Source organism: Leptonychotes weddellii, chromosome 2 (assembly GCF_054177405.1).
Source record: "Leptonychotes weddellii isolate Sample4059 chromosome 2, ASM5417740v2, whole genome shotgun sequence".
In the NCBI taxonomy this organism is placed as follows: Eukaryota; Metazoa; Chordata; class Mammalia; order Carnivora; family Phocidae; genus Leptonychotes; species Leptonychotes weddellii.
In genome coordinates, this window is record NC_138370.1 from 81,624,993 (window position 1) to 81,648,463 (window position 23,471).

At 40.0% G+C, this 23,471-nt stretch overlaps 1 protein-coding gene across 9 annotated transcripts in view; it reads right to left on the minus strand.

Moving 5' to 3' along the window:
* Positions 1-23,471, minus strand: part of JADE1 (jade family PHD finger 1) — a 281,646-nt gene that overhangs the window by 129,421 nt on the left and 128,754 nt on the right. For 4 of the 9 annotated variants that reach the window (XM_081811886.1, XM_081811885.1, XM_081811890.1 and 1 more), the window contains exon 3: positions 16,150-16,253. The exons of the other annotated variants lie outside the window; for them this stretch is intronic. The gene's annotated coding sequence lies outside the window, so the exon portion shown is untranslated. The remainder of the gene's footprint in view (positions 1-16,149; positions 16,254-23,471) is intronic. 9 annotated transcript variants of the gene reach the window in all.

Consider the following 23,471-nt stretch of genomic DNA (forward strand, 5'->3'; position numbering starts at 1 on the left):
TATTTTTGCTTGTTTTAAACTTTACATAAATGGAATCATGCAGTATGACTTTTTCATATCGACATTCTTTTGCTCAACATTGTTTGTAAAATATATTCATATTGTTGCAGATGCTATTATTTTCACTGCTAGAAAGTATTTCGTTGTATGCATACCCCATAGTTTATCCATTCTCTGTTGATGGGCATGTGGGTTATTTCTAGTTTGGCAAATTACAAATTGAGCTGTTATGAAATTCTCATACTATTTTTTGGTGCACATATGAATACATGACTCTGAGTATATGTAGATGGCATTTATTTTAATGAAACCTGAGATTTACAATGCAGGGATCGTATTTCCTTCATCTCTGCGGTCCCAGGACAAACTAGTGGCTGGTACTCAGTAGATAATAAATCTTTGCTAAATGAATGAATGAATAGATGCCTTCTGTGGCCAATTAGCTTTCCTTCAGGACTTAAAGCCACACCACCCAAATTAGTATATTTTGGGGTATCATTCAAATCTTTCTATTTATACACAGATGTCAATTTTCCTTTCAGTTAGGTTTTGTCACAGAGGTTTTCTATATTGTGTATGTGTGTATTGTAACTGAAATGATTGATGCCCTGAAGGCCTTTCAAAAAACAACATGCATATTAAGACTGCCCTCTGCCTAGAGCTGTTTACAGCTTGCTGTTTGCTTTGTGAACTGCCTGACACTTTTGCTCAGAGTCATTTATTACTGAGGCTGCATTCTATATTTATCTGTCCGCTACTCTTTTTCCAGGATACCATAACTCAACTTTTTAATTTGAATTAGCCCTGGTTATAATACTAGTCCTCACACATTACATAAACTTTAAAAAAATGAACTTTAAACTAAAATTTTGACTTTTATCTTTCTGCAATGTAGGCGTGGGACAAAAAAGAGCATTTTTTGAGGCTATATTTATATGAAATGGGAAATGCTATGGCATATGCTGCAGGTGCTGATATGTAGCCAGAAGAAATGGCTAGCAATATTAGTATCTTACCTTACTTTCCTCTCTCTAATTCAGAAAATGTTACTTTTTATTGTGGGTGGCATTAATTAATATAATGAGAAGATGATGGACTACACAAAAAAAATATCACAAACTCTTCATTCAGCTACAGACACTGACAAATTGCCCACTTGGGTGGATTTCTAGAGTTACAGGGCTCAGGATTATAGGATTCTTACATTAGCAATCATATAGACCAGGAGACCCAACATTGTTGGTAGCTCAAAAAAATTAGCTCTAAAAACTTTAAAATTAGAAACAATGTATGAGGGGTGCCTGGGTGTCTCAGTTGGTTGGGCGTCTGCATTTGGCTTGGGGCATGATCCCAGGGTCCTGGGATTGAGCCCCAAGTCGGGCTCTCTGCTCAGCGGGGAACCTGTTTCTCCCTCTCCCTCTGCCCCTCCCCCTGCTTGTGCTCTTGCGCGCTCTCGCTCTCTCTCTGTCAAATAAATGAATAAAATCTTAAACAAAAAAGAAACAATATATGATTTGCTACACTTTTTTGCTGAAGACAAAATACCTTCATGAAGAGACTGATTTAGAGATGTCAACCTGAAAGTCTTTAAAAGGAAGGACACATCTAAAAAGGACAGTCACTTTCGAAGGTTTGTCCAATTAACTTAGAAATACCCTTGACATTTTTCCTCTGGGAAGAAAGACTTTGGGTGACAGTTTTTTATACTGCTGTTGTTTAGGGTTGTGGAATTTTCTTCTTCGTTGTTTTCAAGCCTTTAAGCAATGAGAAATGGCCTTGAACTTAAGCTCTGGAGTTTTATATCTCCTTGCATGCATGTAGCTACTTTTTGGGTCATTGTACTTGTAGTTTCCTCTTTTTTCCCCTCTTAAAGTCACTTTGATATCTCATCATCATTTAAAAACTACTGTTCCCAAAGGCTTCTCCTAGTTATCTTTTAGATGACTGATTACTATCAAAAGAGGAAAAAAAGTAAAATAAACTTTAAAATAAACCTAAAAAGAAAAGGGAAAAATTCCAACCATTTAAATCAGTGCCATAAAACTATTTTGGAAAACCAGCTTTCTATATTTTAATGCTTTCCATGTCTGAGGCATTTCTCCAGACTTTGGTGCTATAATTGTAACACCATCTTGACACTTCTACTTTTAAGCCACAAAGTTTGTGCCTGTTCTTTTTCAAAGAGAAAAAGTTGGAGCCAAGTGACCACTATGCATACTCATGACTCATAGGTAATGGAGGGAGCAGGGAAAAGTCCACACTGAAAAAGCAGATCCAAGCCTCTGCTTCTTGACGGTATATGGAGTGGGGAATGTGGCCAGAGCCCTGAAGAAAGGAGCATGGCTGAAGTTTACACCTGCTCTGATAAAGGTGGGGGGGGGGGGAGGGATGGGGAGACAATACCTGCAGGGCAAAAGCCAGAAGGGAAAATTCCTTTGTGAGATTTAGAAAATAGAGCCCCTGCAGGCATATGAATTGCCCCCTTAAGAGTAGAGCCCTTAGAAAAGAGCCCCCTTTCCCAGTTGATGTAAGGGAGTATCAGGCTAGATGTCAGCCCTCCTCCAGCCCTCGGCCAATGCTCTGTGCTGGACACAATCTGGATAATCACAGGTTTCAAACGCTACTGCATGGCAGCCTTGCAATTTACCAGTTCTCTGGCTATCCCATCCCCAAAGGGACTTTGTTTGGCCATGTCTGAATCATCCATACATGACCTTCCAGGCAGCTGCCCTGGTGCAGGAACTCTGAGGCATAAGCAGGTCTCCAAACACATAATATGGGATTGGTAGAGAAGGAGACAGGGAGAGATAGTGATAAACAGACTCATCTCAAGAACTTTAAAAAAACACACAGTCAAAAATAAAAACCAAGGAGCTGTAATAGGCAGAGCTGGGGAAACTGTAACAGATGAAAACAAGGAAAATTATATTCACAAAGTGCCTCTCACATGCCAAGGTACTGTTAGATGTTTTATTTTTATAAATACCTCTTAATCATCAAGAAACCCTGTACATGACATATTACCTTCTTTCTCCCGACAGGGAAAAAAGCTAAGGCTAAAAGAGGGTATGTCAATTGCTCAAGGCCACATAGGTAGTGAGTGGTAGTCTCAGCCCCCAAATATTACAACTCTTACAACTAGCTCTTTCAGGTCTCACACACTCATAGCAATGATCTCCAGGTCTGACACAGGAAATCTGGGTCTGATTGGCATAGCAGAGACTACTGATTGCCTTCTAATATCCATCCTTTGCTTCTTTTTTAAAAGGAGAACTAGGGCGTCTGGGTGGCTCAGTTGGTTGAGCGGCTGCCTTCGGCTCAGGTTACGATCCTGGAGTCCCGGGATCGAGTCCCGCATCGGGCTCCCTGCTCGGCGGGGGGTCTGCTTCTCCCTCTGACCCTCCCCCCTCTCATGTGCTCTCTCTCTCTCATTCTCTCTCTCAAATAAATGAATAAAATCTTTTAAAAAAAAATAAATAAAAGGAGAACTAATTTTAGCTGAGCACACAGCCACTCAGCTAACAGAGTAAATTTCCCAGCCCCCTTGCCCATAGGTTACACGACTGCATTTCGGCCAATGAGATGTAAGCGGAAATGCCAAGTGGAACTCATGGAGGCCATACATCTTTTTGGTCTCCTTTCTCCTTAGTGCTACCTAGAATACGGATATAATCTCGAGCCATGATGTTGCTTTGAGACTAGACATTTAAAACGGCAGAAAAAAATACAGAAGGTGCCTGGGGCTCTGACATGGACTATCTACCTCCGGACTTCCTTTTTTATGAGTGAGAATAATCTAGTTTAAACCACTATTTGGGGGTCTTTCTTACTTGTATATGAACCCAACCTTAACTGATAAAATGTAAGATCTGCCACCTTATATATCCACACCACTGACTTCTTCTCTCCCTTCTACCTCAACACTCTCTGGTTCTACCTTTTTTACCTCAAGCTAATTTTATACCAGGTATACTATTGCTTTTATCTGACACTGAGACTTAGTTAGGACCCCTTGGTCCATATTAGTAGGTTTCTCTGATTTGTAAGTTTAGTTAAGAGAGGTCAGCACCTTACACTGGAATTAAACTTTTAAAAAAAGAGGGGGGTCAGTCCCTTCTCCAGAGAAATTCCCTATTGATGATTTCCTTATCCTTTTCGGTGTAAAGCTCTGTTTGCCATGGTGGTAAAACCCACCTTGACAGGTACCCCAAATTTTCACCACATCTTTCCCCCAGCAAGTAGGTAATTATTCATCCTAACTTACATAACTAAGGAACATCGATTACTTGCATGCTCCCTGAAGAAAGCCCTCTTGTTCCTAGATGACTTGTTCTTCTACTCAGTCAGATTTACAGGGGATCATCTCTTGTTCCCAGATATACCAACTTCATGAAGAGGAATGTTATGTATGTTTGGGTAGGTTGTGCATTGCAAAAGGGCTTTTGCCCTGAGAAAGGAGTACTGTCTTTTAATTAAAGCACAGGGGTGCCTGGGTAGCTCAGTCATTCGACTGGGCTCAGATATGATCTCAGGATCGTGAGATGAGCCCCATGTAGGACTTTGCACTCAGTGGGGAATCTGTTTGAGATTCTCTCCCCAAGCCCCTCCCCCTGCTCTCTCTCTCTCAAAATAAATGAATAAATCTTTAAATTAAAAAAAAAAGGGGATGCCTGGGTGGCTCAGTTGGTTAAGCACCTGCCTTCGGCTCAGGTCATGATCCCCGGGTCCTGGGATCGAGTCCCGCATCGGGCTCCCTGCTCAGCAGAGAGTCTGCTTCTCCTTCTCCCTTTGTCTGCTGCTCCCCTGCTCATTCTCTCTCTCTCTCAAATAAATAAATAAAATATTTTTAAAAGAACTTGTGTTTTTCTTCTCTATGAGATAAGGAGAATACCTTATCTAGAAGGTAAGATGGAATAGATAGGTTTTAAAGTTCTCCACAAAGTCTAAGAAATTCTGCCCAGCTTTCTTTTTATACAGACTCTTGTGACCACCCAATCTGAAAGAGTCACAGTCCAGAGTCATTCTCTGTTATGTCACTTTGTTTTATTGTCTTTATTATCTGAAAATATTCTGTTCATTTACTGTTTCCTGTTTATTGTCTGTCTCTTTCCCTTCACCCACTGTTCTAGAATATGAGATACATGGTAGCAGAAGCCTTGTCTATCTTGTACATTGCTGTATCCCCCATCACCCAAGAATTCCTGGGATATAGTAGATTTTCAATAAATATTTGTTGACAAATGAAAGGATAATTTTGATAGTACTGTGAAAAAAAAAATCCACAAATACGAAGTACTATTATTAGGGGTAATTTAGGGTTTTGATAACTCATAATATTTCTCTCATCAAAAGTCTGGCTTTCCTTTAAGCCACTTATCACATTTACTACTGAGACATTTAAAGTTTAGAAGGTAAGAAGACTAGTGAAAGACTAAGGAAAGGCTGAAGTGCTGGTGTGGAAATGAAGAAGCCAGTGATTGTTTCTTTGCTTTTATGCTATGCCTGAGTTGAAGACAGCAGTTGTGTTATTTTACCCATTCAGAAACATCATTTTATTATTATTTTTTTAAAGATTATTTATCTAAGAGAGAGAGGGTGCGAGTGGGGGTGGGGGCAGAGAAGAGGGAGAGAAATCCTCAAGTGACTCCCTGCTTTGTGTGGAGCCTGACGCAGGGCTGGATCTCCGGACCCTGAGATCATGACCTGAGCCAAAATCAAGAATTGGCCGCTTAACCGACTCAGACACCAAGGCACCCCCAGAAACATCATTTTAAATACATATCTGGAAGGTCATCAGTTCAGGCTTTTTGCCACAGTAGAAGAAATCTACTAAAGGATAACCAAGAGGAGTGCCTGGCTGGCTCAGTCGGTAGAGCATAGGACTCTTGATCTTGGGGTCCTGAGCTTGAACCCGACGTTGGAAGGTAGAGTTTACTTAAAAAAAGAGAATAACCAAGAGATTGCTACCTTGCTCTGTATACAGAATGGAAATACACAGGTTATTGGTGAACCTTTATTTGTTTTGTGTGGGGAATCCCCAGAGGGCATTCTTCATTTCAAGAAAAGTTAGGTTTTCGGGGTGCCTGGGTGGCTCAGTCGTTGAGCGTCTGTCTTCGGCTCAGGTCATGATCCCAGGGTCCTGGGATTGAGCCCCACGTCAGGCTCTCTGGTCAGCAGGAGGCCTGCTTCTCCCTCTCCCACTCGCCCTGCTTGTGTTCCTGCTCTCACTATCTCTCTGTCAAATAAATAAAATCTTTAAAAAAAAAAAGGAGAGTTAGGTTTTCCACACTCCCTATAACCTCTCTCAAGTAGTCACGCCCATCAGAATCTCCTCTCTTCCAACAAATCTGCATGCTTCTCACTGGCTTCTCATTCTAGCTTTTATGCTAGCTTACTACTTCTGGAGCAGAGTACTGATTTGTTTTTTCCCTGAAAGCTTTGGTCATGCTTTTTAAAAATCAGCTTTCTTTTGATTTTACATAGGTGCTCTATTATTCAGCCTTAAGAAAATAAGGAGGAAGAGTTAGGAGAAAAAGAAAAAAGGGTAATGTCTGGTCATGACTGCTGCTGTGAAATATTAAAATGCCACTGACATTACCAACAGAACAGAGATGTACAAGCAGCATTTTCAGGATGTGATAAATGTCCTTAAAAGTAAGAAGATGTAAAAATGAAATGGGATAGAAAACAGACCAAGAGGAAAAAAGCATAAGATGAAAATAAGCAACAGAAGAGAATGCCTTCTGATCATTCATAGAGCTTGTTAAATAACATTTAAAAAAAAAAAAAAAGAAAGAAATATTCCGGGCGCCTGGTTGGCTCAGTCAGTTAAGCGTCTGCCTTCTGCTCGGGTCATGATCCCAGGGTCCTGGGATCGAGTCTCACGTCAGGCTCCCTGCTCAGCGGGGAGTCTGCTTCTCCCTCTGCCTGCCGCTCCCCCTGCTTGTGTGCTCTCTCTCTCTGTCAAATAAATAAATAAACTCTAAAAAAAAAGAGAAATATTCCAACACAAATTCATCTGTTTAGTATCTTGAATCTTTAGTTTAAAAAAAATGGCGATGTACTGAATATAGTAAAGATGTTTCTTCTTTTTTTTTTTTTTAAAGATTTTATTTATTTGAGAGAGAGACAATGAGAAAGAGAGAGCACATGAGAGGGGGGAGGGTCAGAGGGAGAAGCAGACCCCCTGCTGAGCAAGGAGCCCGATATGGGACTCGATCCAGGGACTCCAGGATCATGACCTGAGCCGAAGGCAGTCGCTTAACCAACTGAGCCACCCAGGCGCCCAAGATGTTTCTTCTTTTAAATAAAAATGTTATAAGTTTCCTATTAACTGAATCAGATGGATTTTAAAAAATAATGTTCTGGCATTTGATTATTTTATAAAATAAAATAGGATACAAATTATAATTTCAAGATTAGAAAAGTAACTTTTTGATAAGATAAAGAACACACATAATATATCTATTGGTGAAATACTTAAAATTACATTAAGAGAGTTATGTATATATCAGAAACAGAGACTAATGTTTTCAAATAGAGAAGACAAATTAGCAAATATCATAATTCATGAATTAGAGTTTAATTCATTGTTTCACCCTAGGATAACAATTTGTTTGCTTAAGTCAGATCCTGGATCTTGTTAGGCATATCAGTACATTAAGGTGTTTTTTGAGCTTGGGTACCTGCTTTTAAAAAACCCTTATGTATTCTTTGAAAATGATATCATTCACTAACACTTATCAATGATGAAACTAAAAGATAAAGATAACTCAAAAATGGTTAGAACAACATCTGTGACACTGTGGTAAGGTAAAAATGAGATCAGGCTTTAAAATCAGGTACATCCTGACTTACCATTTACTTGCAAGTTCTGTAATAATCTACTTAAATTCTGAACTTTGGCTTCACCAGCTTTAAAATGAGAGATTATTACCCACCTCACATGGGTGTTGTTTAAATCAACATAACTTATTTAAAAGCATCTTGGTCTCTGCTGGGCACACAAGTACTCAAGAAATCTTGGTCTTACCTGCTCAGGAAGTGAGGCTATGTTGAATTGTGCATGCAAAGTACTCTAATTTAGAATAGTAACAACCTTTGGATTTTCTGAAATAAACTAAAATAAAAGGTATCCAAGGGAAAAATAAGAAGTATCCAAGGGAAAAAAAAATTAAGATTCAATTTATCATGGGATGCATAGTTACAATGATTTTAAGTCTTTAGAGGTCAACAAAAGATGGGTACTGAACTTAAATATTTCCTTTTGAAGCCTAAAAAGTTGTAGAAATATATAAGCCATGGTATCATGATATCATGACACATGGTATCACAGATTATGATAACTATTATGATCCCTATGTTGGTTTCAATTTTCTCCATTTATAAACTCAGAATAGGCTAAGTTCGGCAGGTCTCAGACTGAGCTGTAAGAATGGCTTCTGACTCACAGAGCTCCTCTCTCTGAAATGACTGCTATTTCATGAATTTAAACAAGTGCCACAAGTGCTCATTTCCACGTGTGATATTTTTGATAAACTTCCAGGTTTCAAACTGGATAGGAGAGCCAGATTACAAGCCACATTTGCTTAGTGTGAACAGTGAACTAACTCTGATATAGCCCCTCTCAAGACTTCCAGTTAAATTCCTCAAATATTAGCCAACTACTTTAGTATGAAGAGAGCTAGCTAATGAATTTCCAACATACAACAGAAATACAATGGATAGAAAAGAGAATGCTTAAAAAAAGAAAGAAAGAAAGAAAAAAGAATGCTTTGTAACGGAAAGATCTTTGGAAGTACTCAGGACTGAGTGGAATCCTCCAGAAGCTCCAAGCAATAAAACAATTATGGTTTACCATCTCATATATAATTCAAAATAAAAACTATCCCAAACCATATAATAAGAACAAGGAGCTCCAACAAAATTCTGAATTGTTACGTGATGATGGTATAGAGGTCTTTTTTAAAGAAATGGCAGATGTTAAATTAAAAAAAAAAACACCACCACCTGTTTTTCTTGCTTTGCTCATTGGTGTATCAGTTGTCAACAGCAAACTCCCCAAGAAGCCACCAGAATAATCTATTGATCAAGTATGGCTAAATTTGTTAAACTTACTGCAAAGAGGGAGACTACCACTTCAACAGTCTTAGGAGATCTCAGAAGAGGTCAGAGGCAGAAATTTATAGGGCTTGGGGTATGGGTCTTTTAAAGTGGGGATCAGGATGGGGCACCTGGGTGGCTCAGTAGTTAAGTGTCTGCCTTCGGCTCAGGTCGTGATCCCAGGGTCCTGGGATCGAGCCCCACATCGGGCACCCTGCACCGCGGGAGGCCTGCTTCTCCCTCTCCTACTCCCCCTGCTTGTGTTCCCTCTCTTGCTGTGTCTCTCTCTGTCAAATAAATAAATAAAAATCTTAAAAAAAATAAGATCAGGATAAGATTGGGAAAAGCTGGGGCATCTGGGTGGCTCAGTCAGTTGAGGTCCAACTCTTGATTTTAGCTCCAGTCATGATCTCAGAGTTGTGAGATCGAGCCCCATGTCAGGCTCTGCGCTGGGGGTGAAGCCTGCTTGGGATTCTCTCTCTTCCTCTACCCCTCTCCCTCACCCCCCCCAACTCCGTGCGCTCGTGCTCTCTCTCTCTCTCTTAAAAAAAAAAAATGGGAAAAGTTTATGATATCGTAGTTTGAGATTGATGGACACAGCAATGAGAGGGTCGTGAAGCGAGTCTTGAGAAGTAAACAGTTGTTTGATAACAGAACATTTGCCCAGGTAACTAATCTATTGTTTTGAGAAGAGGGTTGTTTATCCAGATGATCAATTTATTGTTCAAATAAATTGGGTTTTGGAAATTTCCTAATGCAAACAATGAAATTACTTATTGCTCTACTAGTTTATCTTCCTGGACAAGAATTTCCTGGAACAATAGTAAGTCATGTTGCTACAGGTGGTCTAAGTTCTTAGAATTGGTAGTTAAACTATGTGGATGCGAGTGGAGTCAGTTCTCATTGCCTAAAATGGAATCCAACATTGATGGAAACTCAACATCGAATTACGTATTGAATTAGGAATAAAAAAGAGGGAAGTATGGAAGTATGAGGGCCAGTCAACAAAGGGATATGCAAAATAATTTCAAGGAGACTTAAAGTTAGCTGCTTTCTCCAGAAGAGCAGGACTGAGGGACTTCTGAGTTCAACTTTTGCCCCAAATGGAGCAGAGAGAGAAGATTCAGCTACAGCTTATGTAGACCTGCTTAACCTATTTGACAAGTGTGAGATGCTTAGATCTGATCGTTTGTTTCTTGAGGGCTGAACCTGCCCATTCAGTTTTGTATCCCTAACACAGGACACAGTGTCATTAAGTGCTCCAAACATGACTCCTGGAATGAATGAGGCGCTACTAGAGGTTGTAGTTGGTCTCTGAATGGGGAGCTAGCCAGAGCAAGGGTAGCTGCAGTTTCCTGGTTGGTAACCAGCCCACATTGAAGAAGCTGAGCATTAACCACATTGAGAATTTGGGGCTAAGAAAAGACCATGAAGATATTTAAAGGACACCTGAAACAGATGACGTAAAGGAAAGAGCAGAGAAAAAGAGGAGACACCTGATAATTAAAAATAGCTTGTGTTTACATAGTACTTTTTAGTGTACAAAGTATTTTCTTTTGTGTTATTTCATTTGATTTTCACAATATTCTTAAAGGAAAGTAGAATGGGCATTACCATAGCCATTTTATGGATGAGAAATTTGCAGCTCAGAGATGGTTAAGTGTCTCACCCAAGGTCACAACACTGTAAAATGCAGACAGGGCTCTGGGACCTAGATCTTCTGAAGAATTTCACAACTGCTAAGAATTGGAAGCAGAACTAAAACTGTGAGAAGAGTGAGAGAGGTGTTTCTCTTTACCCCTCCAACCATAAGGACCAAGGTTTGCCGAGTTTTAAGTTCTGTAAATAGACAAGGGTATGCTGTGAACTGTAACTGAATGGGAACTGTTGACAGAGTTGTCAGATCCCATACACTGTGCCTGGGTCCCCTGAACAAAGCCTCTGAACCACCAGAAGTCAACACTGCCATCATTGAAACACAGATTCCTGTTTTTATGCCAGAGTCCTGCCTGGCCACGTGTTTCCACAGGCAGCAAAATTTCAGTATCCTTGTCTGGCTGGGCTTCAGTTTTTGGCAAGAATTTCCCCTTCTCTTGTGAACATCTTGGAAAGCTTTTCACTGATCACAAAGATGTTTATTTTGAGAAGCAAAAGGGACTAACTAAATAAGTTCAAAAACAATCTCTACCTCTCCCACCTGACGACCCTTACTTTTAAAAGGTAAGATATTTTGCTACCCCCCCCACCTAATATAATAGAACCCACAGGTGATACTATTTGGAATAGCTCTGAAGAAACGTGATTCTCTCTGTGACTTCAAACCCTGGAGAAGTATTAAGAATCTGGGGTGGGGAGGCATGGAGGAAAGTAGAAGGGGAAAGAAGTGGTAAGTCTAGGAGAGGGAGAGTGGTCATATTAAGAAGTTAGACAGCCAACCATTATTCAGCTGCCCCTCAATTGCCTGATTATTTCTCAAATACCTTTTGGAACAGTTTTCACACTGGTTTTAGAAGGGGTCGTGTCCAGGCATAGAACACAATTTGCTGGGCCTGAAGGATAGTGGCAAATATCACATGGTCAATGATTTTTGAGGCATGTTGATATATATAAACATGTCATTTTAGAATTATAACATATTTTAAAGTAATTGGTTCAAGTTTCTCATTTGAGAGATAAACAAAGATCCAGAAAATTAAATGACTTTTCCAAGGTCATACATAATTCAGCAGTAAATCTGGGGATATAAGGCAAGACTCTTGATTTTTGTGGTTATTGCACCACACTGAAACAGTTATCCTGAAAGCTAACATTTCTTGTTGTTTGTTTGTCTATTGAATGATTGATTAGCATTTTCTCTTTTTTCTACATTGGATTTTTCACTGTTTAAAAATACTGTCAAATTTCCCTTCCAGTGTGAAGGGACTTAACAAAAGAAAGTCTCTATTCACTGTAATTAGCAGAGGTAAAAGTAATTTTTTAAAGTTTTGCTTAGAGGCTCAGACTTTAAACTTTCTCTCAAAGTTTCCAGTAGAAATATGGTAGTAGGGGCAGGGATGTGATGAAAAAAGGAGACAACTCGGGGCGCCTGGGTGTCTCAGTCGGTTAAGCGTCTGCCTTCGGCTCGGGTCATGATCCCAGGGTCCTGGGATCGAGCCCCGCATCGGGCTCCCTGCTCCGCGGGAAGCCTGCTTCACCCTCTCCCACTCCCCCCACTTGTGTTCCCTCTCTCGCTGTGTCTCTCTCTGTCAAATAAATAAATAAAATCTTTAAAAAAAAAAAAAAGAAAAGAAAAAAGGAGACAACTGAACTTCTTGAAAGTGAGAAGGCAGATCCCTGAGGGCTTGAAGACAAGTGGAAGGACACTGATTTAGATCAAGATGAAACTTTAATTTCTTCATCGTGGAAACTGCCAACACTTTATGAATAGGTTCTTGAAGTTGTTTGTCTCTGATATATATAGAGCTCTTTATGAGCTATTAATTAGTAATAGGAGAGAATCATACCACTAGTGTCAACAGATGGTGTAAAGTCACGAATCAGTCTGGTTTGTGGAGGTAGAAGATTAATGTGACTTAGATCAATACTCTTTATTCTTCTAGAACAAACTCAGGTGTGGAAGCCAAGTGCGAGAGGATATACCTCTGGGATCCCCTCCATTCATAAGCTCTTAAATTCTTAGTATTCAATTTTCCCATTGCTTGCCTCTCTCCTACACCTTTATATCAAACATCAGTCCCTTTGCCATCGAGTCCCATGATTTACAAATAGACACACTCAGTTTTCTGCCAATGCTGGATGATCTTCATTGCTTTTCAGTCTCTCTAAATCTATTTTATTCTGCCTTTTAAGGTTCCAAGGACACCAAATTCCTGTCCCCACCCAACCCACCCACCCCCACCCTCAGTACACAATTTCTCTCCTTTCTCTTAAGAAAGCAATAGTCACTGGATTTTATGTTTCTCCTCTACTCCAGAGGGAAGGAAGTGACACCAGTTTGAGAGGGTTCTTATTAATATTGCTGCTATTGGCCAAGTATTATCTTGCTTTTTAGCTATACTCACCCTACTTCCTGGGTTTTGTTCTCTGAAGTTAACTCCTGATTTTAGCTCAGATGCAAAGAAATTCTGACAAGCCAAGAATCAAACCAAGAAGCAGAAGAAAAGCGTTGCCTATATTTTAGATCTAATAGTACAGTTGCAGAACTTCCAAAAGGGAAAGCGGTAGCAGGAGCAAAAGAAGTCAGGATTCCAAGTTTAACTGCCACATCGACAAAGATGAAAAGCAACCAGTCACTAGGATAACTGGTCTTTGATTCTTCTCCCAGACAGCATTCTCAACATCTTGAGGATTCTTTTGTTTTCCACTTAGTTAAACTGCAATGGACTGAATGTTTATGCAACCCTCCGCCTCCAAATTCATACACTGAAATCTTAACACCCAAAGTGATGGTATTAGGGGGTGGGCCCATTGGGAGGTGATTAGGTCAAGAGGGCAGAACCCGCATGGGATTCATCCTTATAAAAGACACCCCAGATCTCTCTGAGGTCACCCTTTCCTCATCGCTTCCACTCTATGAGATTATAGTGAAAAGACAGCTGCTGGGAAGCAGGCTCTCACTAGGCATGGAACCTGCCAATGTCTTAATCTTCAAATTCCCAGGCTCCAGAAGTGTGAAAATAAATGTTTGTTGTTTATAAGCACCCAGCCTATGACCTTTTGTTATAGTGACCCAAATGGACAAAGATATAAATGCAAAAATGTTTCTTGTTTGGGTGTAATGATGTTTCAGTTATCCAAGGACATTCTTCCTGATTCCTAATAAGTATCAAATTGTTGTAATTCTATCACTCACAGCTTATACTCCTAGGAACTAGTGAGGGCATTTCCCTTCCTCTGACAATTAAAGCTTGGATTTCAAAAATTGTCCTTTCTATGGAAATTCAAGGAAAATAATTCAAATGATGAAACTACTATGGTTTAGATTTTTAGTTTTTTTTTTTTCCTCTTTAGGTTAAAAGGTTATACTTTTCTCTTCTATAACTACACAACTCTTAGGCAACTCAAAGCAATTTGACAAGCAGTTTTTGATTAAAGAACTCCTGATACCCATACACAGATCACTTGTTTTTGTGAAGTTCTTCAATAAGTTGGGGATTTTATTTACAGCACAAAACACCAAAACCTGTTTTAAGTTAAAGAAGTGTGGTGTTTTAAAAACATGTTCACACACACAAAAAATTTTTTTTTTTAAGATTTTATTTACTTATTTGACAGAGAGAGACACAGCGAGAGAGGGAACACAAGCAGGGGGAGTGGGAGAGGGAGAAGCTGGCTTCCCGCGGAGCAGGGAGCCCGATGCAGGGCTCGATCCCAGGACTCTGGGACCATGACCTGAGCTGAAGGCAGACGCTTAACAAATGAGCCACCCAGGCGCCCCATGTTCACAAAATTTTTGACGCCCCTCCTTTCAAGAGGTGGAAACTAATTCCCCTCCTTTTGAATGTGGGCTGGACTTGGTGAACTGCTTAGGATGAATAGAATGTGGTAGAAATGATGCTATGCTGCAACCAAAGCTAGGTTATTAAAAAAGGATTGCTTCTGCTTGGCTCTTATTCTCCTGGATCACTTGCTGGAGGTGGGAGGCATGCGAGGAGCCAGCTGCCATGTCATGAGAACACTAGTACATCCCTGGGAGAGGTTTATGTGGAAAAGACCTGAGCCCTGCCCCCCAAACCAAGCCACATGTGGGAGCCATCTTTAAAGGGGATACTCTAGCCCCATCAAGTCTTCAGAGGACTACAGCCTCAGCTAATATCAACTCTAGCCTCATGAGAGACCCCAAGCCAGAACTACCCAGCTAAGCTGCTCCAGAATTCCTGACCCATAGAAACTGCCAGAGATAATAAATGTTTATTGTTGTTTTAAGCTACTAAGTTTTGGGGAAATCTGTTGTGCAATAATAGATAACTAACATAGGAAGCAATTAGCAGAGGATATTGTTCTATTCTTGAAACCCTATTTTTGAAATGTGAAAATAACAATTATTGTACAATCAGAAAACTCTTTTTTTCCAGCTATTTACAGTTTATTCTCATTCATTTGGATTACAAAAATCCCACCCAAAATGCTCTGAATCTCTATTTTTCTTTCCATCTGTTCACATTTGAAAGGTTGATATGCATTATTTGCATGTGAATGCATGGATGTGAATGGAACAGGAATTGCCAAAAAGGGTTAAGAAAACTGAAAGTTAGATACAGTCCCCTATTACATATTAAATATTTTACACATATTATCTCCTTTGAAATCTCTTTTTTGTCTTGGAGAAAACGCTTTAGTTTTGAATTGGTGTTAGCTCCAAAGTACTAGCTTCTTTAGGGCCTTCACTTCTTCAGTGAATTACTGGTAAATTCTCATCTTCTGCCCTCTGGCAAAACTCTCTTCTAAGGCCTGGATCTGACCTTTCAAGAGGTGGAAACTAATTCCCCTCCTTTTGAATGTGGGCTGGACTTGGTGAACTGCTTTTCACTCAAAACTTTCAAGAATCATGGAACACTGCATCAAAAACTAATGATGTAATGTATGGTGATTAACATAATAACATAAAAAAAACAAAAAAAGATGTAAAAAAAAAACTTTCAAAGATTACTCACTGTATTCTAGATTGAGGTCAGTCATCAAAATACCTACACCATGTGTGGTCATATACAGGGCTTAAAACAAGACAGTGTCTGGGAGAATGTTTTATTCACCATAAGGCATATACAAGTATGACATAGCCTCTTCCTTAATGTTATATAATACCCCATAATGTCTTCCATTGGTAACCCCGGTTTAGTAATACCTGTTTTCCTTGGGTAATGAAGTTTACTGGAATCTTTTAGATTTATTGCTATTTTCTACATAATACAAGACTGTCTTCTTTCCTATCCCTCTGCTAATCTTCATGATGGGTTTGGAGATACAAACTCATTGGTTTTTTTAAGAAGAGAATTTCAAAGGAAAGTGAACTCATCTCTAGTCATGGTGGCCATTAGTGTAATCTACCTGAAATGGTGGATGGGAGTTGGTGAGCAGCATCTTCCTGTAAAACAGTGTAGGGGAGGAAAATCTCTTTTTCCTTCTGCCCTTCTAGGTTCTCTGCTGGGGCTCTGTAACAAAAGACAAATAAATAAGAAAAAAGAAATAAATAAAAATTTATTTAATATAAGTTTTACATGACATGGGAGCCTATATAAGACCTGAAGAAGCAGTTAAACCTTAACATTTTTGTACAAGGTTTGATGAAGAGTGGAAAGTCATGGAAAAATGTGATGGTACAAAAAGTATGAGGTAAGGGTAATAAACTGGGGGATGTTTAGCAGAGTCTGTTCAGATTCCTCCCACTATCCCATATTTAGAGATAAGGATGCTCCTTTCCTCTGGGTATGGGGCAGGCACCTCTCACATGAGGGTCTTATGACTGGCTTTAGGGGAGAAGGCCAGAGAGTCCTTCCAACATCTATTTCTCAAGATCCCTCAGCTTAGGGGCGCCTGGGTGGCTCAGTGGTTAAGCGTCTGCCTTGGGCTCAGGTCATGATCCCAGGGTCCTGGGATCGGGCCCTGCATCGGGCTCCCTGCTTAGCGGGAAGCCTGCTTCTCCCTCTCCCACTCCCCCTGCTTGTGTTCCCTCTCTGGCTGTCTCTCTCTGTGTCAAATAAATAAAAAATCTTAAAAAAAAAAAAAGATCCCTCAAGTTAAAATATTTAATATGCCAAGATGCCATATTTTGGGGTAGTGTGTCCTAAACCCCACCACCAGCAAACCACGAAAATCATGTCTGGAGTCATGTTGAAATCATATGGTGCCAATAGCCAGTCATTTTTCAGCATTACATTAACTGAGTGTGATCTTTGGAAATCTTCTGCTTATGTACCAGTTATTAAATTTTTACTTTCAATTTCAGACCCAGTCTTTTCTATTCTGCTCTGCATTTCTGCTTTACCAGCAGGTCCCTGTTAGGCTCTGTCAAAAGGGGCTGCTGAGGGAGACTGTGAAATTAGAGGGAGAGGGACTTGCTTCTGCCTGTTTGTTTTCTCTTTGCTTCCTCTCTACCTGTGGCTCCTGTGGAGCTTCATTCCAGCAACGCTTCTTCATCCCTGAACAGCAGTTCCTTCCCATAGTAGCAGTTGAATCCACGTTAGAGTTTTCCAGCACCTGTGTAACCAGCTTCATCCTCTCCCCACCACTAGCCCCAGCTTGTGGGAACCCTTTCCTTAGCTGTCTGAATTTCAGCTTCTCAGAACCCTCTTCTAAAGTTTGAATTCCAACCTCTTACCTTTCTTCTCCTAGCCCTAGGAGTGGGTGACAGTCATGAGAATGCCCCTCACACACCTTCAGCTATAGAGAAAATAATTAGGGTTGCTAGATTTCACAAATAAAAATACAGGATGGGGGCGCCTGGGTGGCTCAGAAGTTTAAGCGTCTGCCGTCGGCTCGGGTCATGATCCTAGGGTCCTGGGATCAAGCCCCACATCAGGCTCCTGGCTCAGCGAGGAGCCTGCTTCTCCCTCTCCCTCTGCCTCTCTCCCTGGTCATGCTTTCTCTCTCTCTCTCTGTATCTCTGTGTCTCAAATGAATAAATAAAATCTTAAAAAAAAAAAATACAAGATGGATACCAGTTAAATGTGAACAAAAGATAACTTTGTAATGTAAGTACATCCTATGCAATATTTTGGGATATGCTCATACTAAAATTTTATTGTTTATCTGAAATTCAAATCTAACTTGATGTCCTATATTTTATCTGGCAAACCTAAGCGTAATTAACCAAGGGCCCCGACTACTGCTTTTTGAAATCCATCCATTGCTGTGTCTGCTCTGAAACAATTTCTCCCCTGGCCTGTTCCCGATGATGACTGAGCATGCCAGACCACCGAGGCAGATTCCTGGGACACCTGGGACTCCTGTGACTGGCAACTTTGGCTCAACTCCTGTGACTGGCAACTCTCCTATGGCCTAGCAGAAACTTCCTTAGATTTTATGGTCCCTTTCTCCTTCAGGCAGTTTAGACATCTCAGTCTTACAGCTCTCCCAGCTCCCTCCAGGTTTCCTTTCACACATGCATTTCCCCTTAGTGAAATCCTTGCAGGTTTAATCCTGTCTTAGTACCTAACACAAGGTAGGCTAACACAGGGTAGGAGCAGCTTCCTACTTAGTACTCTGTGAGGCTTTAGTATTTCTTTCTGCTCTTTCAGTTACCTAGTAAAACAACTCACTACCTTGCTAACAATTCTTTATATTAAATCTTCTCTCTTGAAATAATTGTTGTGGTTTCTGTCTCTTGACTAGACCCAGACTGGGTGCCCCTGAGCTTCGTGAAAACTCTTAATTTCTCCAGGAAGTTTAAGAGACTAAGCCACTTCATTAAAGGGATGTGGGATGTTTATTTTCCCTTAACTTCCCTTGTTATTTAACAGAGTTGGCAAAACAGGTTGAGCAAGATAACTGCTTGTTGTGTTCGATTCTGGGAGTCACACTTGGACACGGCAGACTAGAAGGGCTTCACACGAAGGTAATCATGAAAATTACAAATCTTGAAGCCATTCCCAGTGAGGGGTGTGCTTATTCAATCTGAAGAAGAGAAGACTGCAGGAGGATGGGGTTCTCAAGTATTTGAAGGTCAGTCATATGGAAACTGGATTAAACTTATTTTGTAAGGCTCCAGAAGTTAGAACTAAAACCTATCAGCAGAACTAGAATGAGACATGTGAGCCCAAAATTTGGCAATAATGCAAACCTGTGTTCCTTTAATATTTGCTAAACATTTATTTGGCAAGAGGAGAAACCATTTTTTTCCTACTAATAAAATGTATCGTTCTTTACGTTCAAAATAAAGGACTTAATTACATGTGGTAACATAACAATAATTGTTTCACTTTTTGAAATTTTTTTCCGGTTTTTATATGATTCACAACTGCATAATATAAATCACTTATACCCACAAAGTAAGAATAGAGGTCACTTACATGGGATCATTAAGTATGCTGTCCAAACATAGGTAAGAGTTCGTCCATCTGACTTTTATGTTGGCCACATTTTCTTGTTTTGTCCAATAGTTACTGTAATATAGTCTTCTTAGGTTATTTTACAATTATCTCCGTGGAAAAAAATCATGACCTAATAAAAAGTTTGTGACTTAGATAATAAAATAAACCACCTATTCCTAGTAAAAATACCATGGCATTATTGAGTTTTCGTATTTCAGATGACCAGATCTTCATACTTCAGTGGGCAAGTGTTGAAGTTAGGGGGACTAAACTTTATTCTGCTTGTGCTACTTATGAATTTGTCTCTCAAAAACACTCAACATGGGGCACCTCAGTGGCTCAGTTGGTTAAACTTCTGACTCGATTTCAGCTCTGGTCATGATCTCAGGCTCCTAAAATGGAGCCCCGCATCAGGAGTCTGCTTGTCCCTCACCCTGTGCTCTTCCCCCACCCCCTGCTTGTCCTCTCCCTCTCTCTCTCAAATAAATAAATAAATAATCTTTAAAGAAAATACTCAACAGGGGTGCCTGGGTGGCTCAGTTGTTAAGCGTCTGCCTTCGGCTCAGTTCATGATCCCCAGGGTCCTGGGATAGAGCCCCACATTGGGCTTCCTGCTCCACGGGAAGCCTGCTTCTCCCTCTCCCACTCCCCCTGCTTGTGTTCTCTCTCTTCCTGTCTCTCTCTCTGTCAAATAAATAAATAAAATCTTAAAAAAAAAAAAAAAAGAAAATATTCAACAAAGATAGCTTAATGTAGATGAAGAATATATGTTTTTTAAATTTCCCCTTTGAGAGCACTATCTACTTCCATATAGCAGGACTGGTTTATATGACCTCAGTATTATGAAGAGTGGCACCATTTAACAACTGGGTTTAGGGATATTATGGCACCACTTTTTTTTTTTTTTTTAAAGAGAGCTTAGATTTATTTATTTATTTTTAAGATTTTTATTTATTTATTTGACAGAGAGAGACACAGTGAGTGAGGGAACACAAGCAGGGGGAGTGGGAGAGACAGAAGCAGGCTTCCCGCCAAGCAGGGAGCCCAATGTGGGACTCGATCCCAGGACCCTGGGATCATGACCTGAGCAGAAGGCAGACACTTAACGACTGAGGCACCCAGGCGCCCCTTAGCACCACTTTTATTTTAAAAGTTTATTGATTTATTTGAGAGAGAGTGAGAGAGAAAAAGACAGAGAAGACACATAGCAGGGGGAGGGACAGAGGCAGAGGGAGAAGCAGACACCCCACTGAGCAGGGAGCCCGATGCGGGATTCGATCCTAGGACTCTAGGATCATGACCTGAGCTGAAGGCAGATACTTAACCGACTGAGCCACCCAGGCGCTGCTTAGCACCACTTTTTGTTTAATCCTCAGGAGCTGCATGGTTTGTCTGTCCCTTAATTCAAATCTCCAGTGGGTATAAATTACAGGGAGCATATTTCTGGGAGTACCTCACTAAGAACTAGAGTTTCTAAAAATAAATTGAGCTACCTTGCAAAGTAGAGAGTTCCTCAACATTGAATGCTATTTATCATGGACATTACAGAAAAGAATTCTGCACATGGAAGGAAGATAAACTGGAATAACAGACAGAAATAACTTCATATAGATAAATGTAAAGTCCTATCTTGGGATACTTTAACAGGCTGTAGGATATTGGCACAACAATGGTTCACATGAAAAAGATATTAGGAAATGTTCTGTGATGCTTGAAGATAAAGCAAAAGAGAGGGCTGTATGTCCTTTCAATGTCATACATTGTTCAAGAGTCCCCTTGTAGGACTTTTTAATTTTCTAGGAGAGTGTGAAGAGTTTGGCTTTGTTATTTATTATTGCTTAAAGCCAAGACACTATGAAGGTACCTATTAACTTGTAGGTTTTTACCTGATAGAGATCCAAATGATTTCTCTTTGGTGGGAAAAATAATCTCAAAATGTATGCTTTATTGTTCTATTGGATGTTACCTAGATTTTTTTTCCTAACTAAAAAAAAAAAAACAACAAAAAACCTTATTGCAATGTGCCTTTCTTGATGGACTATAAAAGCCTTATTTCCTCAAATGTTTTCAAAATCAGCTTTATTATCCTACTGATTATCCTCCTAATTAATGAGTTAAGTTTTTTTACCTGTGCTCATTCTGTATTTCTATGAAAATCAGTTTTTAATTTTTGAAAAATTTTTATTTGACAATGACATGAATTAAAAAGTTAAGTGGTTGTTCAAATGGTAAATAAAATAATAAATCCAGACTTTAGAACACACACTGTTCCCCGAACTAATCAGTTGACACCTGTGGCATTTGATTCAATTCTGGATGCCTCCCTTTTGGAGGGATATTGTCTAAACAGAGACAAGAAGAAGACCTAGGATGATGAGGGGTCTTGAAAACATTTTAGATGAGGTATTTATAGAACAAAGAGAGATGCATTGTGAAGCTTTAAAATTTCATCTCTGACTCTATCAAATATGACAAATCACAGTGCTGTATGAATTGAATAAAGTCATTAACCTTTCTGGGTCTCAGTTTCTTTATCTGTAAAACGAATGAGTTGGACTAGCTCTAAAGTCCTAAGATAATTATACTCAATATTTAAAGTTTATTGAATAAAGGAAGGATTCAATTTTTTCATGCATTTCCCAAGAACATGATAAGCTCTCTGGTTAGAAATTACAGAAAATAGATTTTTGGTTGAGTGTAAGAAAAACTTTCTAACTGTGGGAAATGTTAACAAATAGAACAAGCTGTGTTGGGCGCCTGGGTGGCTCAGTCGTTAAGCGTCTGCCCTCGGCTCAGGTCATGATCCCAGGGTCCTGGGATCAAGCCCCGCATCAGGCTCCTTGCTTGGCAGGGAGCCTGCTTCTCCCTCTCCCACTCCCTCTGCTGTGTTCCCTCTCTTGCTGTGTCTCTCTCTGTCAAATAAATAAATAAAATCTTAAAAAAATAAAATAAAATAAAAATAAAACTGTTAAAATGACTGCCATTTAAAAAAAAAAAGAACAAGCTGTCTTCTGAAGTACGGAGTACTGGGGCCATTTTGGAAGATCCATTGAGATACACAAGTAGACTTACCCTGCTGGTGCCATTAAGCTGCATGGTATTGATTAAACCCAGGCACATCTTTTTTGTCTCCCAGAATGACTCCCAAATGACTAACTCTGCATTTCTAAAAGATTTCCTTTTTTCTGATTTCGTGGTTTTGTTTTTTTCTATTTCTTGGTCAACTCTGCTAGTCTGACTTTGTTTTCATTAACTTATGATCAAGCACAGTTGTGTCCTGGAACAGATCATACTGGTTTGTGAGAATTAAATATATGCATCTCTTCCCAATTCTGGGATAGTGGCATTGTGCTGGTAGCTTGAAAGTAGCCCTTAGGGGAAAATTTACACAACAGAAATAGGTAAATCCTATACATTAGGGCTTGTTTTGGGGAGAGCTGATGTATCTGAACTGACGCTTCTCTTTTCACAACTGAGTCCAGTCACTGGTAGGTCCATGTCCTATTTCTAACCATTAAACTGGTCTCAACCACAAAATCTAGAAAACATCCTTGTAAAACTTGTGGTTCGTGCCATGTCACATTCTTGAGCCGGACCCAGGACTCCTAAGCAGGTCTTGATTCCATGGTTAAGAAAGGACCTTGTGGGGCACCTGGGTGGCTCAGTTGGTTAAGTGACTGCCTTCAGCTCAGGGTCATGATCCTGGAGTCCCAGAATTGAGTCCCGTCATCCGGCTCCCTGCTCAGCGGGTAGTCTGCTTCTCCCTTTGACCCTCCCCCCATCTCATTCTCTCTTTCTCTCTCTCAAATAAATAAATAAAATCTTAAAAAAAAAAAAAGGAAAGGACCTTGTGTATATATAATAATGATATGCACATAGCTGATTATTATAGGGAATTTGGCTTTATGACCTGACCATTGGATGATCTCTGCAGGTGGATAATGGGAATCTATTTTCTGTCACACAAGAGATGATAGCTAATCGTTTGTCAGTCTTTTTGTTTGTCCATTTGTCTACTTGTGAGAACAAATTAAGAAAATATTGAGTGCCCACTCAGGGAAATCCAAATCAAAACCTCAATGAGATACCACCTCACACTAGTCAGAATGGCTAAAATTAACAAGTCAGGAAATGACAGATGTTGGCGAGGATGCGGAGAAAGGGGAACGCTCCTACACTGTTGGTGGGAATGCAAGCTGGTGCAGCTACCCTGGAAAACAGTATGGAGGTTCCTCAAAAAGTTGAAGATAGAGCTACCCTATGACCCAACAATTGCACTACTGGGTATTTACCCCAAAGATACAAATGTAGGGATCCGAAGGGGTACGTGCACCCTGATGT